This window comes from Hordeum vulgare, chromosome 1H (genome assembly GCF_904849725.1).
Source record: "Hordeum vulgare subsp. vulgare chromosome 1H, MorexV3_pseudomolecules_assembly, whole genome shotgun sequence".
NCBI classification, from domain to species: domain Eukaryota; kingdom Viridiplantae; phylum Streptophyta; class Magnoliopsida; order Poales; family Poaceae; genus Hordeum; species Hordeum vulgare.
In genome coordinates, this window is record NC_058518.1 from 455774744 (window position 1) to 455793897 (window position 19154).

Genomic DNA, 19154 nt, shown 5'->3' on the forward strand with positions numbered 1-19154 from the left:
ATGGAAAAACTTTTGGGTTTATGGAAGTGGATGCACAAGCAGTATTCCCGCTTAGTACAAGTCAAGGTTAGCAAAAGACCGGGAAGCGACCAACTAGAGAGCGACAACAGTCATCAAGATGCAATGAGTTTGACTAACATTGAATGCAAGCATGAACAGGATATAAATCACCATGAACAAGAACATCATAGAGGCTATGTTGATTTTGTTTCAACTACATGCATGAACATGTGCCAAGTCAAGCCACTTGAAACATTCAAAGGAGAATACCATCCTATCATACTACATCATAGTCATCTCAAAATCTATGTTGGCATTCAAGACAAACCATTATAAGCTCTCAGCTAAATAAGCATGACATCAAAAACTATGATCTCTAAGTTGTCATTGCAAACATGGTTCTCTCACAACAAAGCTAAATCTGGGTCGACAAGCTAGTCATATTTACAAAAACAAAATAGATAGAGTTCATACCAGCTTTTCAGTCTCAGTCACTTCATCATATATCATCATTGTTGCCTTTCATTTGCACGATCGAACGATGAAAACGATAATAAGCGCATTGGACTAAGCTGAATCTGCAAGCAAACACAAAGGAGAAGACAAAATAATATGTCTCTTCCAAATTCAAAATTCAAAATTTTCCTACGCATATTCAGATCTTCCTATGGAGAGACCAGCAACGAGAGAGGGGTAAGAGCATCTTCATACCTTTGAAGATCACTAAGTGGAAGCGTTGCTAGAACGCGGTTGATGGAGTCGTACTCGCAGCGATTCCGATCTAGTGCCGAACTACGGCACCTCCGCGTTCAACACACGTGCAGCCCGGTGACGTCTCCCGCACCTTGATCCAGCAAGGAGGAGGGAGAGGTTGGGGAAGAACTCCAGCAGCACGACGGCGTGGTGTCGATGGAGAGACGAGGTCTCCCGGCAGGGCTTCGCCAAGCACCGGCAGAGAGGAGGAGGAAGAAGGGCAGGGCTGCATCGAGAGAGAGGCAAAAGTCGGATCTCCAATGGCGAAAAGTGCCCACTATATATAGGGGGAGAGAGGGTCTGCGCCCCCTTGAGGGTTTCGCTCTCCTCGGGGGGGGGGGGGGCAGCCCTAGATGGGGGCTGGTGCGATTTCCAAGGGGGGAGGAGGGGTGTGGCGCACCCCTGGTGGGCCTTAGGCCCACCTTGCTTAGGGTCCCCCCCCCTTTTCTCTCCCCCACGCATTGGGCTGAGTGGGGAAGCACACCAGCCCACCTAGGGGCTGGTTCCCTTAACCACTTGGCCCACCTTACCTCCCGGGGTCGTTGCCCCCCTTCGATGGACCCCCGGGGCCACCTCCGGTGGTCCCGGTGGTCCCGGTACGTTACCGGTGATGCCCGAAACACTTTCGGTGTCCGAAACCATCCGTCCTATATATCAATCTTTACCTCCGGACCATTCTGGAGCTCCTCGTGACGTCCGGGATCTCATCTGGGACTCGGAACAACTTTCGGTAACCTCGTATAACAATTCCCAATAACCCTAGCATCACCGAACCTTAAGTGTGTAGACCCTACGGGTTCGGGAGACAGGCAGACATGACCGAGACACCTCTCCGGCCAATAACCTTCAGCGGGGTTTGGATACCCCATGGTGGCTCCCACTTGCTCCATGATGATCTCATCGGATGAACCACAATGTCAAGGATTCAATTTATCCCGTATACGATTCCCTTTGTGTGTCGGTATAGAACTTGCCCGAGATTCGATCGTCGGTATACCTATACCTTGTTCAATCTCGTTACCGGTAAGTCTCTTTACTCGTTCCGTAGCACGTCATCGTGTGACTAACTCCTTAGTCACATTGAGATCATGATGATGTTCTACCGAGTGGGCCCAGAGATACCTCTCCGTCACACGGAGTGACAAATCCCGATCTCGATTCGTACCAACCCAACAGACACTTTCGGAGGTACCCGTACTGCACCTTTATAGTCATCCAGTTACGCTGTGACGTTTGATACACCCAAAGCACTCCTACGGTATCTGGGAGTTGCACAATCTCACGGTCGAAGGAAAAGATACTTGACATTAGAAAAGCTTTAGCATACGAACAATACGATCTAGTGCTATGCTTAGAATTGGGTCTTGTCCATCACATCATTCTCCCAATGATGTGATCCCGTTATCAATGACATCTAATGCCCAAGATCAGGAAACCATGATCATCCATTGACTAACGAGCTAGCCAACTAGAGGCTTGCTAGGGACACATTGTGTTCTATTTATTCACACATGCATTAATGTTTCCTGTTAATACAATTATAGCATGAACAATAGACGATTATCATGAACAAGGAAATATGGTAATAACCATTTTATTATTGCCTCTAGGGCATATTTCCAACAGTCTCCCACTTGCACTAGAGTCAATAATCTATTTACATTGTGATGTATCGAACACCCATAGCATTATGTTGTTGATCATGTTTTGCTCGTGGAAGAGGTTTAGTCAACGGGTCTGCAATATTCAGATCCGTGTGTAGTTTACAAATATCTATCACTCCACTCTGGACATGGTCCTGGATGGAGTTGTAGCAGCGTTTGATGTGCTTCGTCTTCCGGTGAAACCTGGGCTGCTTGGCTATGGCAATGGCCCCAGTGTTATCATAGAAGAGTGTCATTGGACCCGACGCGCTTGGAACCACTCCAAGGTCGGCGATGAGCTCCTTCATCCAAATTCCTTCATGAGCTATTTCTAAAGCAGCTATGTACTCCGCTTCACATGTAGATGTTGCCATGACTTCTTGCTTGCTACTGCCCCACCATTCAAAACATATACGTATCCGGTCGGTGACTTAGAGTCATCCAGATCTGTGTCGAAGCTAGCGTCGACGTAACCCTTTACGACAAGCTCTTCGTCACCTCCATGAACGAGAAACATTTCCTTAGTCCTTTTCAGGTACTTAAGGATATTCTTGACCGCTGTCCAGTGTTCCATACCGGGATCACTTTGGTACCTCCCTACCAAGCTTATGGCAAGGTTTATATCAGGTCTGGTACACAGCATGGCATACATTAGAGAGCCCACGGCTGATGCATAGGGGACAAAACTCATCTTCTCTCTATCTGCTGCCGTGGTCGGCGACTGAGTCTTACTCAATCTCACACCTTGCAAAACTGGCAAGAACCCTTTCTTTGAGTTTTCCATATTGAACTTCTTCAATATCTTGTCAAGGTATGTACTTTGCGAAAGACCTACGAGGCGTCTTGATCTATCTCTATAGATCTTGATGCCTAATATGTATGCAGCTTCTCCAAGGTCCTTCATTGAAAACCTTTTGTTCAAATAGGACTTTATGCTCTCCAACATCTCTATATTATTCCCCATCAATAATATGTCATCCACATACAGTATGAGGAAATCTACAGAGCTCCCACTCACTTTCTTGTACAGACAGGCTTCTCCATAAACCTGTATGAACCCAAACGCTTTAATCACCTCATTAAAGCGAATGTTCCAACTCCGAGATGCTTGCACCAGCCCATAGGTGGAGCGCTGGAGCTTGCACACTTTGTTAGCACCCTTAGGGTCGACAAAACCTTCTGGTTGCAACATATACAACTCTTCCTTAAGGTTCCCGTTCAGGAACGCTGTTTTGACATCCATTTGCCAAATTTCATAATCATAAAAGGCGGCAATTGCTAACATGATTCGGACTGATTTCAGCTTCGCTACGGGAGAGAAAGTCTCTTCGTAGTCAATTCCTTGAATTTGTCGAAAACCCTTTACGACAAGTCGAGCTTTGTAAATGGTTACATTACCGTTTGCATCATTCTTCTTCTTGAAGATCCGTTTATTTTCTATGGCTCGCTGGTCATCGGGCAAGTCCATCGAAGTCCATACTTTGTTCTCATACATGGATCCTATCTCGGATTTCATAGCCTCAAGCCATTTGTTGTAATCCGGGCCCGCCATCGCTTCTTCATAGTTCGAAGGTTCACCGTTGTCTAACAACATGATTTCCATCACAGGGTTGCCGTACCACTCTGGTGCGGAGCGTGCCCTTGTGGACCTTCGCGGTTCAGTAGTAACTTGATCCGAAGCTTCATGATCATTATCATTAACTTCCTCTTCAGTTGGTGTAGGCGCCACAGGAACAACTTCCCGCGCTGCGCTACTATCCTGTTCGAGAGGGGGTGTAACTACCTCATCAAGTTATACCTTCCTCCCACTTACTTCTTTCGAGAGAAACTCTTTCTCTAGAAAGGATCCGTTCTTGGCAACAAAGGTTTTACCTTCGGATCAAAGATAGAAGGTATACCCAATAGTCTCCTTAGGGTATCCTATGAACACACATTTCTCCGCTTTGGGTTCGAGCTTTTCTGGTTGAAGTTTCTTCACATAAGCATCGCAGCCCCAAACTTTAAGAAACGACAACTTAGGTTTCTTGCCAAACCATAGTTCATACGGTGTCGTCTCAACGGATTTAGACGGTGCCCTACTTAAAGTGAATGCTGCAGTTTCTAATGCGTATCCCCAAAATGATAGCGGTAGGTCGGTAAGAGACATCATAGATCGTACCATATCTAATAAAGTGCGATTACGACGTTCAGACACTCCGTTGCGTTGCGGTGTGCCAGGCGGCGCCATTTGTGAAACGATTCCACACTTCCTTAGGTGTGTGCCAAACTCGTGACATAAATATTCCTCTCCACGATCAGATCGCAGACATTTAATTTTTCTGTCACGTTGATTCTCAACCTCACTCTGAAATTCCTTGAACTTTTCAAACGTCTCAGATTTGTGCTTCATTAAGTAGATATACCCATACCTACTCAGATCATCGGTGAGAGTGAGAACATAATGATAGCCACCGCGAGCTTCAACGTTCATTGGACCACACACATCAGTATGTATTATTTCCAATAACTCGGTTGCTCTCTCCATTATTCCTGAGAATGGAGTCTTTGTCATCTTGCCCATGAGGCACGGTTCACATGTGTCAAATGATTCAAAGTCAAGAGACTCTAATAGTCCATCAGTATGGAGCTTCTTCATGCGCTTAACGCCGATATGACCAAGGCGGCAGTGCCACAAGTATGTGGGACTATCATTATCAACTTTACATCTTTTGGTACTCACACTATGAATATGCGTAACATCACGATCGAGATTCATCAAGAATAAACCATTCACCAGCGGAGCATGACCATAAAACATATCACTCATATAAATAGAACAACCATTATTCTCTTGACTTAAATGAGTAGCCGTCTCGCATTAAGCAAGACCCTGATACAATGTTCATGCTTAAAGCTGGTACTAAATAACAATTATTAAGGTTTAAAACTAATCATGATGGTAGATGTAGAGGTAACGTGCCGACGACGATCACATCGACCTTGGAGCCATTCCCGACGCGCATCATCACCTCGTCCTTTGCCAGTCTCCGCTTATTCCGCAGTTCCTGCTTTGAGGTGCAAATGTAAGCAACATCACCGGTATCAAATACCCAGGAGCTACTACGAGCGCTGGTAAGGTACACATCAATAACATGTATATCACATATACCATTAACGTTGCCGGCCTTCTTGTTCGCTAAGTATTTGGGGCAGTTCCGCTTCGAGTGACCTTTTCCCTTGCAATAGAAGCACTTAGTCTCACGCTTGGGTCCATTCTTTTTCTTCTTCCCGGTATCTGGCTTACCGGGTGCGGCAACGGCTTTGCCGTCTTTCTTGAAGTTCTTCTTACCCTTTCCTTTCTTGAAACTAGTGGTCTTGTTGACCATCAACACTTGATGCTCTTTCTTGATTTCTACTTCTGCAGACTTGAGCATCGAGTACAACTCGGGAATGGTTTTCTCCATCCCTTGCATGTTGTAGTTAAGCACAAAGCCTTTGTAGCTTGGTGGGAGAGACTGGAGGATTTTGTCAATTATAGCATCATCCGGAAGTTCGACTCCAAGTGAAGTCAGACGACCGTGTAACCCAGACATTTTGAGTATGTGCTCACTGACAGAACTGTTCTCCTCCATCTTACAGCTATAGAACTTGTCGGAGACTCCATATCTCTCGACACGGCCATGAGCTTGGAAAACTAGCTTCAGCTCTTGGAACATCTCATATGCACCGTGTTGCTCAAAACGCCTTTGGAGCCCCGTTTCTAAACTGTATAACATGCCACACCTAACCAGAGAGTAGTCATCACTCCGCGTTTGCTAGACGTTCAGAATGTCCTAGGCTGCTGCGGGAGCGGGAGGGTCACCTAGCGTCGTATCAAGGACATAAGCCTTTTTATCTGCTTCAAGGATGAGCTTCAAGTTGCGAACCCAGTCCGCATAGTTGCTACCATCATCTTTCAGCTTGTTTTTCTCTAGGAATGCGTTGAAATTGAGGTTGACATTGGCCATCTACAATATTTATAAAGACAACTTTTAGACTAAGTTCATGACAATTAAGTTCATTTAATCAAATTAAGTATGAACTCCCACTTAAATTGACATCCCTCTAGTCATCTAAGTGTTACATGATCCATGCTGACTAACCCGTGTCCGATCATCACGTGAGACGGACTAGTCACCATGGTGAGCAACATCATGCTGATCGTATTCAACCATACGAATCATGTTCGACCTTTCGGTCTCTTGTATTCAAGGTCATGTCTGTACATGCTAAGCTCGTCGAGTCAACCTAGGTGTTTCGCGTATGTAAATCTGGCTTACACCCGTTGTATGCGAACGTTAGAATCTATCACACCCGATCATCACCTGGTGCTTCGAGACAACGATCCTCCGCAACGGTGCATACTTAGGGGAATACGTTCTCGAAATTTTAAGAGGGATCATCTTATTATGCTACTGACGTTCTAAGCAATAAGATGAAAAACATGATAAACATCACAATGCAATCATATAGTGACATAATATGGCCATTATCATCTTTGCTCTTTCGATCTCCATCTTCAGGCATCGCATGATCATCATCGTCACCGGCGTGACACCATGATCTCCATTATCATAATCTCCATCATCATGTCTCCGTGAAGTCATCAAGCCAACTACTACTATAGCTAACCGTTAGCAATGAAGTAAAAGTAGTAAGCACATGGCGTTGCATCTTATACAATAAATTAAGACAACACCTATGGCTCCTGCCGGTTGTCATACTCATCGACATGCAAGTCGTGAAACCTATTACAATAACATGATCATCTCATACATCATACATGCAACATCACAACTTTGGCCATATCACATCACATGTCAAACCCTGCAAAAAAAAGTTAGATGTCCTCTAATTGTTGTTGCAAGTTTTACGTGCCTGATTGGGGTTTCTTGCAAGAACGCCTTCTTACCTACGTGACAGCCACAACGATGATATGACAAAGCTATTTACCCTTCATAAGGACCCTTTTTTTCAAATCCAATCCGACTAGAGTAGGAGAGACAGACATCCGCTAGCCACCTTTATGCACGGTGTGCATGTCTGTCGGTGGAACCAGTCTCACGTAAGCGTACGTGTAAAGTCGGTCGGCCGGAAAAGAATAAGACTAGTAGTGGCAAGCAATTGACAAATCATCGCCCACAACCTTTTGTGTTCTACTCGTGCATAGAATCTACGCATAGAAAACCTGGCTCGGATGCCACTGTTGGGTAACGTAGCATAAATTCAAAAAAATTCCTACGCATATTAAGATCTTCCTATGGAGAGACCAGCAACGAGAGAGGGGTGAGTGCATCTTCATACCTTTGAAGATCTCTAAGAGGAAGCGCTACTAGGACGCGGTTGATGGAGTCGTACTCGCGGCGATTCAGATCACGGTGTGATTCCGATATAGTGCCGAACTACGGCACCTCCGCGTTCAAGACACGTGCAGCCCGGTGACGTCTCCCGCACCTTGATCCAGCAAGGAGGAGGGAGAGGTTGGGGATGATCTCTAGCAGCACGACGGCGTGGTGTCAATGGAGAGACGAGGTCTCCCGGCAGGTCTTCGCCAAGCACCGGCAGAGAGGAGGAGAAAGAAGGGCAGGGCTGCACCGAGGGAGAGGCAAAAGTATGTTCCCCAATGGCCAAAAGTGCCCACTATATATAGGGGAAGGGAGGGGCTGCGCCCCCTTGAGGGTTTTCCTCTCCTGGGGGGGGGGCAGCCCTAGATGGGGACTGGTGCGGCAGCCAAGGGGGGAGGAGGGGTGGTGCACCCCTCTGGTGGGCCTTAGGCCCACCTGCGCTAGGGTTTCCCCCCTCTCCCATCTTCCTGCGCCATGGGCTGAGTGGGGGGCGCACCAGCCCACCTAGGGGCTAGTTGCCTCCCTCGCTTGGCCCATCTAGCCTCCCGGGGTCGTTGCCCCCCTTCGGTGGACCCCCGGGGCCACCTCCGGTGGTCCCGGTGGTCCCGCTACGTTACCGGTGACGCCCGAAACACTTCCGGTGTCCGAAACCATCCGTCCTATATATCAATCTTTACCTCCGGACCATTTCGGAGCTCCTCGTGAGGTCCGGGATCTCATTCGGGACTCCGAACAACTTTCGATAACCTCGTATAACAATTCCCTATAACCCTAGCGTCATCGAACCTTAAGTGTGTAGACCCTACGGGTTCGGGAGACAGGCAGACATGACCGAGACACCTCTCCGGCCAATAACCATCAGCGGGGTCTGGATACCCATGGTGGCTCCCACTTTCTCCACGATGATCTCATCGCATGAACCACGATGTCAAGGATTCAATCAATCCCGTACACAATTCCCTTTGTCTGTCGGTATAGAACTTGCCCGAGATTCGATCGTCGGTATACCTGTACCTTGTTCAATCTCGTTACCGGTAAGTCTCTTTACTCGTTGCGTAGCATGTCATCGTGTGACTAACTCCTTAGTCACATTGAGCTCATGATGATGTTCTACTGAGTGGGCCCAGAGATACCTCTCCGTCACACGGAGTGACAAATCCCGATCTCGATTCGTCCCAACCCAACAGACACTTTCAGAGATACCCGTAGTGCACCTTTATAGTCACCCAGTTACGTTGTGACGTTTGGTACACCCAAAGCACTCCTACGGTATCCGGGAGTTGCACAATCTCACGGTCGAAGGAAAAGACACTTGACATTAGAAAAGCTTTAGCATACGAACAATACGATCTAGTGCTATGCTTAGGATTGGGTCTTGTCCATCACATCATTCTACCAATGATGTGATCCCGTTATCAATGACATCTAATGCCCATGACCAGGAAACCATGATCATCTATTGACTAACGAGCTAGCCAACTAGAGGCTTGCTAGGGACACATTGTGATCTATTTATTCACACATGTATTACTGTTTCCTGTTAATAAAATTATAACATGAACAATAGACGATTATCATGAACAAGGAAATATGATAATAACCATTTTATTATTGCCTCTAGGGCATATTTCCAACATGTACTGGATATCGTTTCTTCGGGAAGTGCACGGTGTGCTCATTACCGTTGAAATGGAAAGTGACATTGCCTTTGTTGCAATCTATAACAGCCCCTGCAGTGTTTAAAAAGGGTCTTCCGAGGATGATATCCATGGCATCGTCCTCGGGAATATCCAAGATAACAAAGTCTGTGAAGATAGTGGTATTAGCAACCACAACAGGCACATCCTCACAAATGCCGATAGGGAAAGAAGTTGATTTGTCGGCCATTTGCAGAGAAATTTTAGTGGGTGTCAACTTATCCAATTCTAGTCTATGATAAAGAGAGAGCGGCATAACACTAACACCGGCTCCAAGGTCACATAAGGCAGTTCTTACGTAGTTTCCTTTAATGGAGCAAGGTATAGTGGGCACTCCGGGATCACCAAGTTCCTTAGGAGTTCCACCTTTGAAAGTATAATTGGCAAGCATGGTGGAGATCTCAAGATCTGGTATCTTTTGTTTATTAGTCACGATATCTTTAATGTACTTGGCATACGAAGACATCTTGAGCATATCAGTTAACCGCATCTGCAGAAAGACGGGTCTTATCATCTCAGCGCTCAAAATCCTCATCATTCTTTTTCTTGGATGGCTTAGGAGGAAAGGGCATAGGTCTCTGAACCCATGGCTCTCTTTCTTTACCATGCTTCCTAGCAGTGAAGTCATTCTTGTCGTATCTCTTAGGTTGTGGGTTATGAGGATTAACTGTAGGTTCAATCTCCACATCCTCATCATGGCTAGGTTGAGCATTATTATGAACATCGTTGTCCACATTGTCACCAGGTTCATGTTCATCACCTGATTGTGTTTCTGCATCAGACGCAGAAATATCATTAGGTTCTTCAGGTGTGATAGTATTTGGTGAACTGGCGTGCAGGTTTCTGTCATCCTTCTTCTTCTCCTTAGGATGACTAGGTATATCGGCTTTGATTCCTTGAGAATCTTGATCAATTCTCTTAGGACGACCTTCATGATACAAAGGTTCCTGAGTCATTTTGCCTCCTCTAGTAATGACTCTGACAGAGTTGTCATTTAATTCATTGAGCAGGTCATTCTGAGCTTGAAGTACTTGTTCTACCTGAGTAGTAATCATAGAGGCATGTTTACTCAGAAGCTTCAGAGCATTGACATTTCTGTCTACACAAGCACTTAGATGGCTAAGCATACGAGCACTTTGTTCCAAATGTCTGCTAACATAATCATTGAAACTCTGTTGTTTGGCAACAAAGTTGTAAAATTCATCAAAGCATAGGCTAGCAAGTTTAACAAAAGGAATATCACTCTCGTCAAACCTACGCAGAGAATTCACGAGACCATGGATCTCTTCGATAGGTGGTAGATTTTTGACATCTTCACATCTAATGCCTTTCTCTTGCATAGATTTCTTGGCTTCTTGCATATCTTCGGGACTGAGGAATAGAATACCTCTTTTCTTAGTACTTGGCTTAGGAGGTGGTTCGGGAATAGTCCAAGCATTATCGTTGATCAAGAGATTATTCAATAGGGTCTCAGCTTGTTCTACAGTTCGTTCCCTAAAAACACAACCGACACAACTATCTAGGTGGTCTCTAGAGGCATCGGTAAGTCCGTTATAGAGGATATCAAGTATCTCATTCTTCTTAAGAGGGTGATCAGGCAAAGCATTCTGTAGCTGGACGAGCCTCCCCCAAACTTGTGGAAGACTCTCTTCTTGGAGTTGAGCAAAGTTGTATATTTCCTGCAAGGCAGCTTGCTTCTTATGGGCAGGGAAATATTTCTCACAGAAGTAATAGACCATCTCCTGGGGATTATGCACACATCCTGGAGCAAGAGAGGTGAACCAGACTTTAGCGTCATCCTTTAGAGAGAAAGGAAACAACTTAAGGATATAGTAGTGGCGAATCTTCTCCTCATTAGTGAAAAGGTTGGCTATTTCGGATAGTTTGGCAAGATGGGCTATGACCGTCTCACACTCATAACCGTGAAAAGGATCAGATTCGACTAAAGAGATTATCTCAGGGTCGACAGAGAATTCATAATCCTTATCGGTGACAAAGATAGGCGAAGTGGCAAACTTCGGGTCATTTTTCATCCTAGCTTCCCGAGATTTTTCCTTCCACTTGAGAAGTAATTTCTCAGCGGCATAGGCATCCTTACACGCAAGAAATTCTCAGCTATCTCTCCCTCCATAATGTAACCCTCAGGTATATCAGGCAATTCATATCTAGGAGAGCTAGATCTAACAGGAGCAAAAGCAGGTTCTATCTCAATAGTATTGGCAGTTTCAGGAGCATCAAGAGCATTGGTAGTAACTCTAGCAATATGAGCATCAAGGAACACTCCTAGTGGAACATCAAGCAAAGGAGTATCTCTAGCAGTATCAAGCATAGCATCATCAGGCAAAATAGCATCTCTAGCATCATCAGGCAAAGCAGTATCAAGCATAGCATCTCTAGCAGTATCAAGCATAGTATCATTAGGCATAGTATCAAGCATAGCATCTGTAGTAGTAGTATCACAAGCATCATCAAGCACAGGCGATGAATCACGATTTCTAGCAGGAGGTGAAGTCGCAAACTTACTTATAACTGAAGGTGAATCAAGTGCAGAGCTAGATGGCAATTCCTTACCTCCCCTTGTAGTTGAGGGCAAGACTTTGGTCTTCGGATCCTTCAGATTCTTCATAGTGATCAGCAGATATAAATCCCAAGTGACTCATAGAATATAGCAATACCTCCCCGGCAACGGTGCCAGAAAAATGCTGATCTGCAATCTCTGGCGTTAGCTAGACGAATGCTTATGACAACAAACTTTCTCCTGCAACGGCACCAGAAGAATGCTGATAGCATTCCCCAGTAATGAAACTAGAAGAATGTAGTTGACGGCCCACCAACGCGTGGGTTCGCAGCAGTTTTCGAGGGTAGAGTATTCGACCCAAATTTGTTGATTCGCACGATGGCAGGTGAGGGAATACTCTCAAGTATTAGCAATTGAATTGTCAGATTCAACCACACCTGAAAGATTAGTATCTGCAAGCACAGTAGTAACAGCAAAGTAGCGAGTAACGGCAATGTAACAAGCAATAGCAGCAGCAAGGAACAACAGTAGTGATAGCAGTAGCAAGTAGCAATAGTAGCAAGCGATAGTAGTAGCAACAGTAGCAGCAGAGCAAGACAAGTAACCGTAGTGGAAACAGTAGTAGCAGCAACTAAGCAAGACAAATAACAACAATAGCAACAGTAGTAGCAGCAGCAAAGCAAGACAAGTAACAGCAGTAGGACAAACTCGTAGGCAATGGGTCGGTGATTTGTTTGGATGATATTCATCATGCAACACCTATAACATGGAGAGATATGTGGCTAGCTCCCGTTCGTCAATGTGATGTCGGCATGCATTCCGTGTGTCGTCATACGTGCTTAGGGAAAAGAACTTGCATGACATCTATTGTCCATCCCTCCCGTGGCAGCGGGGTCCAGAAGGAAACTACGGGATATTAAGGTTCTCCTTTTAATAAAGAACCGGACCAACGCATTATCACTTGGTGAACACATGAACTCCTCAAACTATGGTCATCACCGGGAGTGCTTCCGGTTATTGTCACTCCGGGGTTGCCGGATCATAACACATAGTAGGTAACTACAACTTGCAAGATCGGATCTAAAACACACATATATTGGTGACACCATAATAATTTCAGATCTGAAATCATGGCAATCGGGCCCTAGTGACAAGCATTAAGCATGGCAAAGTAGTAGCAACATCAATCTCAGAACATAGTGGATACTAGGGATCAATCCCCATCAAAACTAACTCGATTACATGATAGATCTCATCCTACTCATCACCGCCTAGCGAGCCTACGAATAGATTACTCACGAATGACGAAGAGCTTCATGGAATTGGAGAGGGAAGAAGGTTGATGATGACGATGGCGATGATTTCCCCTCTCCGGAGCCCAAGACGGACTCTAGATCTGCCCTCCAGATGAAGAACAGGTGGTGGCGGCGCCTCCGTATCGAATAGGCGACAAAAACTTTTTTTTTCTGGGACGAAAGGCAACTTATAGAGCTGGAGTTGGGGGCGGCAGGTGCCTGTGGGCCCCACAAGCCTGCCCACCGCCACCAGGGGGGTGGTGGCGGAGCACGGGCTTGTGGCCCACTGACCCACCCCCTGAGGTGGAACTTGGCGCATATATTTTTGATATTTTCCAAAACTACTCCCCGTAAATTTCTAAGACGTTTGGAGAACTTTGATTTCTGCACAAAAATAACACCAAGGCAATTCTGCTGAAAACAATGTCAGTCCAGGTTAGTTCCATTCAAATCATGCAAATTAGAGTCCAAAACAAGGGAAAAGAGTTTGGAAAAGTAGATACGATGGAGACGTATCAAGGATCGATGATGTTCTTATTGTTGCAAATAAGAACTATGTACCTGTGGATTTGATTGTACTTGACATAGATTGCCATCCTTCATGTCCCATTATTCTTGGTAGACCTTTCCTAAGGACTATTGGTGCTATCATCGATATGAAGGAAGGGAATATTAGATTTCAATTTCCTTTAAAGAAGGGCATGGAACACTTTCCTAGAAAGAAAATAAGATTGCCTTATGAATCTATGATGAGGGCTACCTATGGTTTGAGCACCAAAGATGACTATACGTGATTTCATCACCTTTCGCCTAGCTAAGGGCGTTAAGCAAAAGCGCTTGTTGGGAGGCAACCCAACGAATCTATCCTTTTTCTTTCTGTTTTTTGTTTTCCACACTTTCATAATTCTGTTATGATTGTGTTTTTTGTGTTTCTTTTTGCGTTTGTGCCAAGCAAAACCGTTATGACTAGTCTTGGGGATGATCGTTTGGTCATGCTGGAAAAGACAGAAACTTTCTGCTCACGAAAATATTTTTCATTTTTTTTTCCGTAAGAGCTTTCGAGTTGATTATTTTTTCTGCTGATTTCCACGCAAATTATTCAGACTGTCGTAATGTTTCAAAAGTTTTGAAGTACCATAGGTATATGAAATATACAGATTGCTACAGACTGGTCTGCTGTTAAAAGATTCTGTTTTTGTTGTGTTGGTTGCTTATTTTGATGAAACTATGGATAGTATCGGGGGGTATTAGCCATGGAAGATTGAAAGTACAGTAACCCAACATCAGCGCAAGTATAATTTAAGTTTGCTACAGTACCTAGGGAAGTGGTGGTTTGCTTTCTTGTACTAATGTTATCACGAGTTTGTGTTTAAGTTTCGTGTTGTTTAGTTTTCATGTTTTGGGTGAAGTTCTTATTGACAAAAAGATAAAGAGTGGCAAGAGCTCAAGCTTGGGAATGCCCAAGGCACCCCAAGAGATACAATGATGCCGTAAAAGCCTAAGCTTGGGGATGCCCCGGGAAGGCATCCCCTCTCTCGTCTTCAATCCATCGGTAACGTTACTTGGGGCTATATTTTTATTCACCACATGTTATGTGTTTTTGCTTGGAGCGTCTTGTATCGTAGGATTCTTTTATTTTTGTTGTGTCACAATCATCCTTGCTGCACGCCTAGAGAGAGACATGCACACACCGTGATTTTGTCGAGCTTCACTTATATCTTTTGGTAGACAATTCAGCTCACATGTGTTTCACTTATATCTTTTGAGCTAGATACTTTTGCTCTATGTGCTTCACTTATATCTTTTAGATCACAGTGGTGCATGGCTTGGTAGTTGATCTATGCTTTGAAAGTAGTCTCAAAAGGGGTAGTTATCCAAAGGGATACGAAAACTTCCACCTTCATGTGCATTGAATAGTTAGAGAAGTTTGATTCATCTCAATTAGTTTTGAGTTGTGGTTATGGTAATATTGAAGTCATGCTAGTAAGGTGTTGTGGATCTAGAAATACTTGTGTTGAAGTTAGTGATTCCCGTAGCATGCACGTATGGTGAACCGCTATGTGATAAAATCTGAGCATGATTAGTATATTGATTGTCATCCTTTGCGTGGCGGTCGGGATCGCGCGATGGTTTATACCTACCAACCCTTCCCCTAGGAGTATGCGTTGAATGCTTTGTTTCGATTACTAATAAAACTTTTGCAACAAGTATATGAGTTCTTCATGACTAATGTTGAGTCCATGGTTTAGATGCACTTTCACCTTCGACCATCACTATCTTCTTAGTGTCGTGCAACTTTCGTCGGTGCACAAAACCCACCATTAGCCTCCCTCAAAACAGCCACCATACCTACCTACTATGGCTTTTTCAAAGTCATTTTGAGATATATTGCCATGCAACTACCACCATGACATGTGCCACCACGTCTACATTGCCATTGCATGATCGTAAGATAGCTAGCATGATGTTTCCATTTGATGTCTATGCCATGCTAGATCATTGCCATGGCACACTACCAAAGGCATTCCATATAGAGTCATAGTTGCTCTAAGTTTTGAGTTGAAAGTGTGATAATCATCATTAATGGAGCATTGTCCCATGTGAGGAAATAAAAGAGGCCAAAGAAGCCCACCAAAATAAAAAAAGAGGCCAAAGAGCCCACCAAATAAAAAAATGAGAGAAAAAGAGAGAAGGGACAATGCTACCGATTTTTCCACACTTGTGCATATTAAGCACCATGATCTTCATTATTGAGAGTCTCTCGTTTTGTCACCACCATATAGCTAGTGGGAAATTTTCATTATATAACTTGGCTTGTATATTCCAATGATAGGCTTCCTCAAAATTGCCTTAGGTCTTCGTGAGCAAGCAAGTTGGATGCACACCCACTAGTTTTCTTTAAGAGCTTTCACATACTCGTAGCTTTAGTGCATCATTTGTATGGCAATCCCTACTCATTCACATTGATATCTATTGATGAGCATCTCCACAGCTCATTGATATGCCTAGTTAATGTGACTATCTTCTCCTTTTTGTCTTGCAACCTCCACCGCATTCCACACCATCTATAGTGTTATAACCATGGCTCACGCTCATGTATTGCGTGAGAGTTGAAAAGGTTTGAGAAAGTAAAGGTGTGAAACAATTACTTGGCATATACCGGGGTTGTGCATGATTTAAATTCATTGTGCAATGATGATAGAGCATAGCCAGACTATATGCTTTTGTAGGGATAACTTTCTTTTGGCCTTGTTATTTTGAAAGTTCATTTGAATCTAATGGATCTGAACATTCACGTCACATAACAGGAATTACAAAGGACACCTATGCTAGGTAGCATGAAAGCATCAAAAATTCATTCTTATCACTTCCCTACTCGAGGACGAGCAGGAATTAAGCTTGGGGATGCTTGATACGTCTCAAACGTATCTATAATTTTTGATGGTCTCACGCTGTTATCTTGTCTTCTTTGGTTGTTTTATGTACCTTTTATATCTTTTCTGGGACTAACTTATTAATTCAGTGCCAAGTGCCAGTTCCTGTTTTTTTCGTGTTTTTGACTCTTTTCAGATCTGATTTTGGAACGAAGTCCAAATGGAAGAAAAACCCCGAAATGATTTTTTCCCGAACGGAAGAAGACCAGGGGGCTTTTGGGTCAAGCCAAGTGGGCTCGAGGGAGCCCACAAGCCCCCACTCCGCCACCAGGGGGAGGCGGCGGTGGGCAGGCTTGTGGCCTCCCTGGCCGCCCCGTAACCTAGGTTTTTGGCCTATAAATTACCAAATATTCCGCAAAAAAATCAGGGGAGCCTCGAAAATACTTTTCCACCGCCGCAAGCTTCCGTTTCCGCGAGATCTCATCTGGAGACCCTTCCCGGCACCCTGCCGGAGGGGACTTTGGAGTTGGAGGGATCCTTCATCATCATCATCGCCCCTCCAATGACTCGTGAGTAGTTCACTTCAGACCTACGGGTCCGTAGTTAGTAGCTAGATGGCTTCTTCTCTCTTTTGGATCTTCAATACAAAGTTCTCCATGATCTTCATGGAGATCTATCCGATGTAATCTTCTTTGGCGGTGTGTTTGTCGAGATCCGATGAATTGTGGATTTCTGATCAGATTATCTATGATATATATTTGAGTCTTTGCTGATTTCTTATATGCATGATTTGATATCCTTGTAAGTCTCTCCGAGTCTTGGGTTTAGTTTGGCCAACTAGATCTTTGATTCTTGCAATGGGAGAAGTGCTTGGTTTTGGGTTCTGCCTTGTGGTGACCTTTCCCAGTGACAGTAGGGGCAGCAAGGCACACATCAAGTAGTTGCCATCAAGGGTAAAAAGATGGGGTTTTTATCATTGGTTTGAGATTATCCCTCTACATCATGTCATCTTGCTTAAGGCGTTACTCTGTTCTTATGGACTTAATACACTAGATGCATGCTGGATAGCGGTCGACGTGTGGAGTAATAGTAGTAGATGTAGACAGTATCGGTCTACTTGTTTTGGATGTGATGCCTATAGAAATAATCATTGCATAGATATCATCACGACTTTGCGCGGTTCTATCAATTGCTCGACAGTAATTTGTTCACCCTCCGTCTACTTGCTTTCATGAGAGAAGCCACTAGTAAACACTACGGCCCCCAGGTCTATTTACATCCATCGTTTACACCTCCGCTTTTACTTTGCTTTGTTACTTTGTTGCTTTCAGTTCTCACTTGGCAAACAATCTATAAGGGATTGGCAACCCCTTCATAGCGTTGGGAGCAAGTTTTTTGTGTTTGTGCAGGATCTTGAGATACTCCTCCATCGGTTTGATACCTTGGTTCTCAAACTGAGGGAAATACTTACCACCGCTGTGCTACATCACCCTTTCCGCTTCGAGGGAACACCAACGCAAGGCTCCAAGGCCACGGGGAAATCCTTTGCATACTTGCCTAGGAAGTCCTTAAGGCGTAGCCGCAGCTGAAGGATTCCTGGTGCCGTCGACGCGACAATTTTCGGTGCCGTTGCCGGAGATCTTTTTGAGGTAGCAAAAGTATATCTAGCGCCGTTGCAAGGGAAGCACAACTGACATCAATCCCCTATACTTGTGGGTCATCAGCAACTAGGCATCAATGTTTGGCAATTTTATAGTATTTGTAGGCAATCAAGCATCAACCACATACAATTACTTGTACGTAGCACTAAATGCGCCACATGTGTTGTGTGATTTTGTCATTCCTATAAATATCAACCAAATAGGTAGTCCAGCTAGGCCCAAAAATAAGTTGCTTTCCTATAACACTAAAGTTGCCTCAATATCATCTAAAGTTGCCCAAAAAAAGTTTGTCGAAACATATCCATATGGGATCTACTTTTGAAGAACTCATCGTAAGAAAGCCAGCTGTGAAAATGGATCTCAATTCTGACGCTCGGTTCAAAAATGTATTTTTTTGAAAAAAGGAATGAACGTAATTAATTACACTCGAGGAGGGAACTAGGTCGTTTCCTTTTATGGACTGTCTTTTCCGCGCACGCGGCTGGTGTTGTCCTATCCTAGGAGTGCACTCGCTCCCGCGAATGGGCACCTTTGCGCCGGCGAGCCACATCCAAGACAAAGAAGCGCCTCCCGGGTTTCTCGGATGGCTCCAAAGGCGACCCAAACCCTACATAGCAGCCTCCGCTTGGATCACTCTTCATCGTCGGCCGGTGGTTGTGGCAGCAACACTGCCTTTTCATCAAGGGCGTGGGTGACACGTGTAAACCCACTAGACGAGTTCACGTTCGTGGGTGACCCGGTCTTCACGTTGTAGAATCGAACGGAAGGAATAACTAGTTGCAACCAGCCGCTATAACTAGAGTCATACCTGTCAAGGTTGGATGCATCTCGGACGTTGGGGATGGCTACA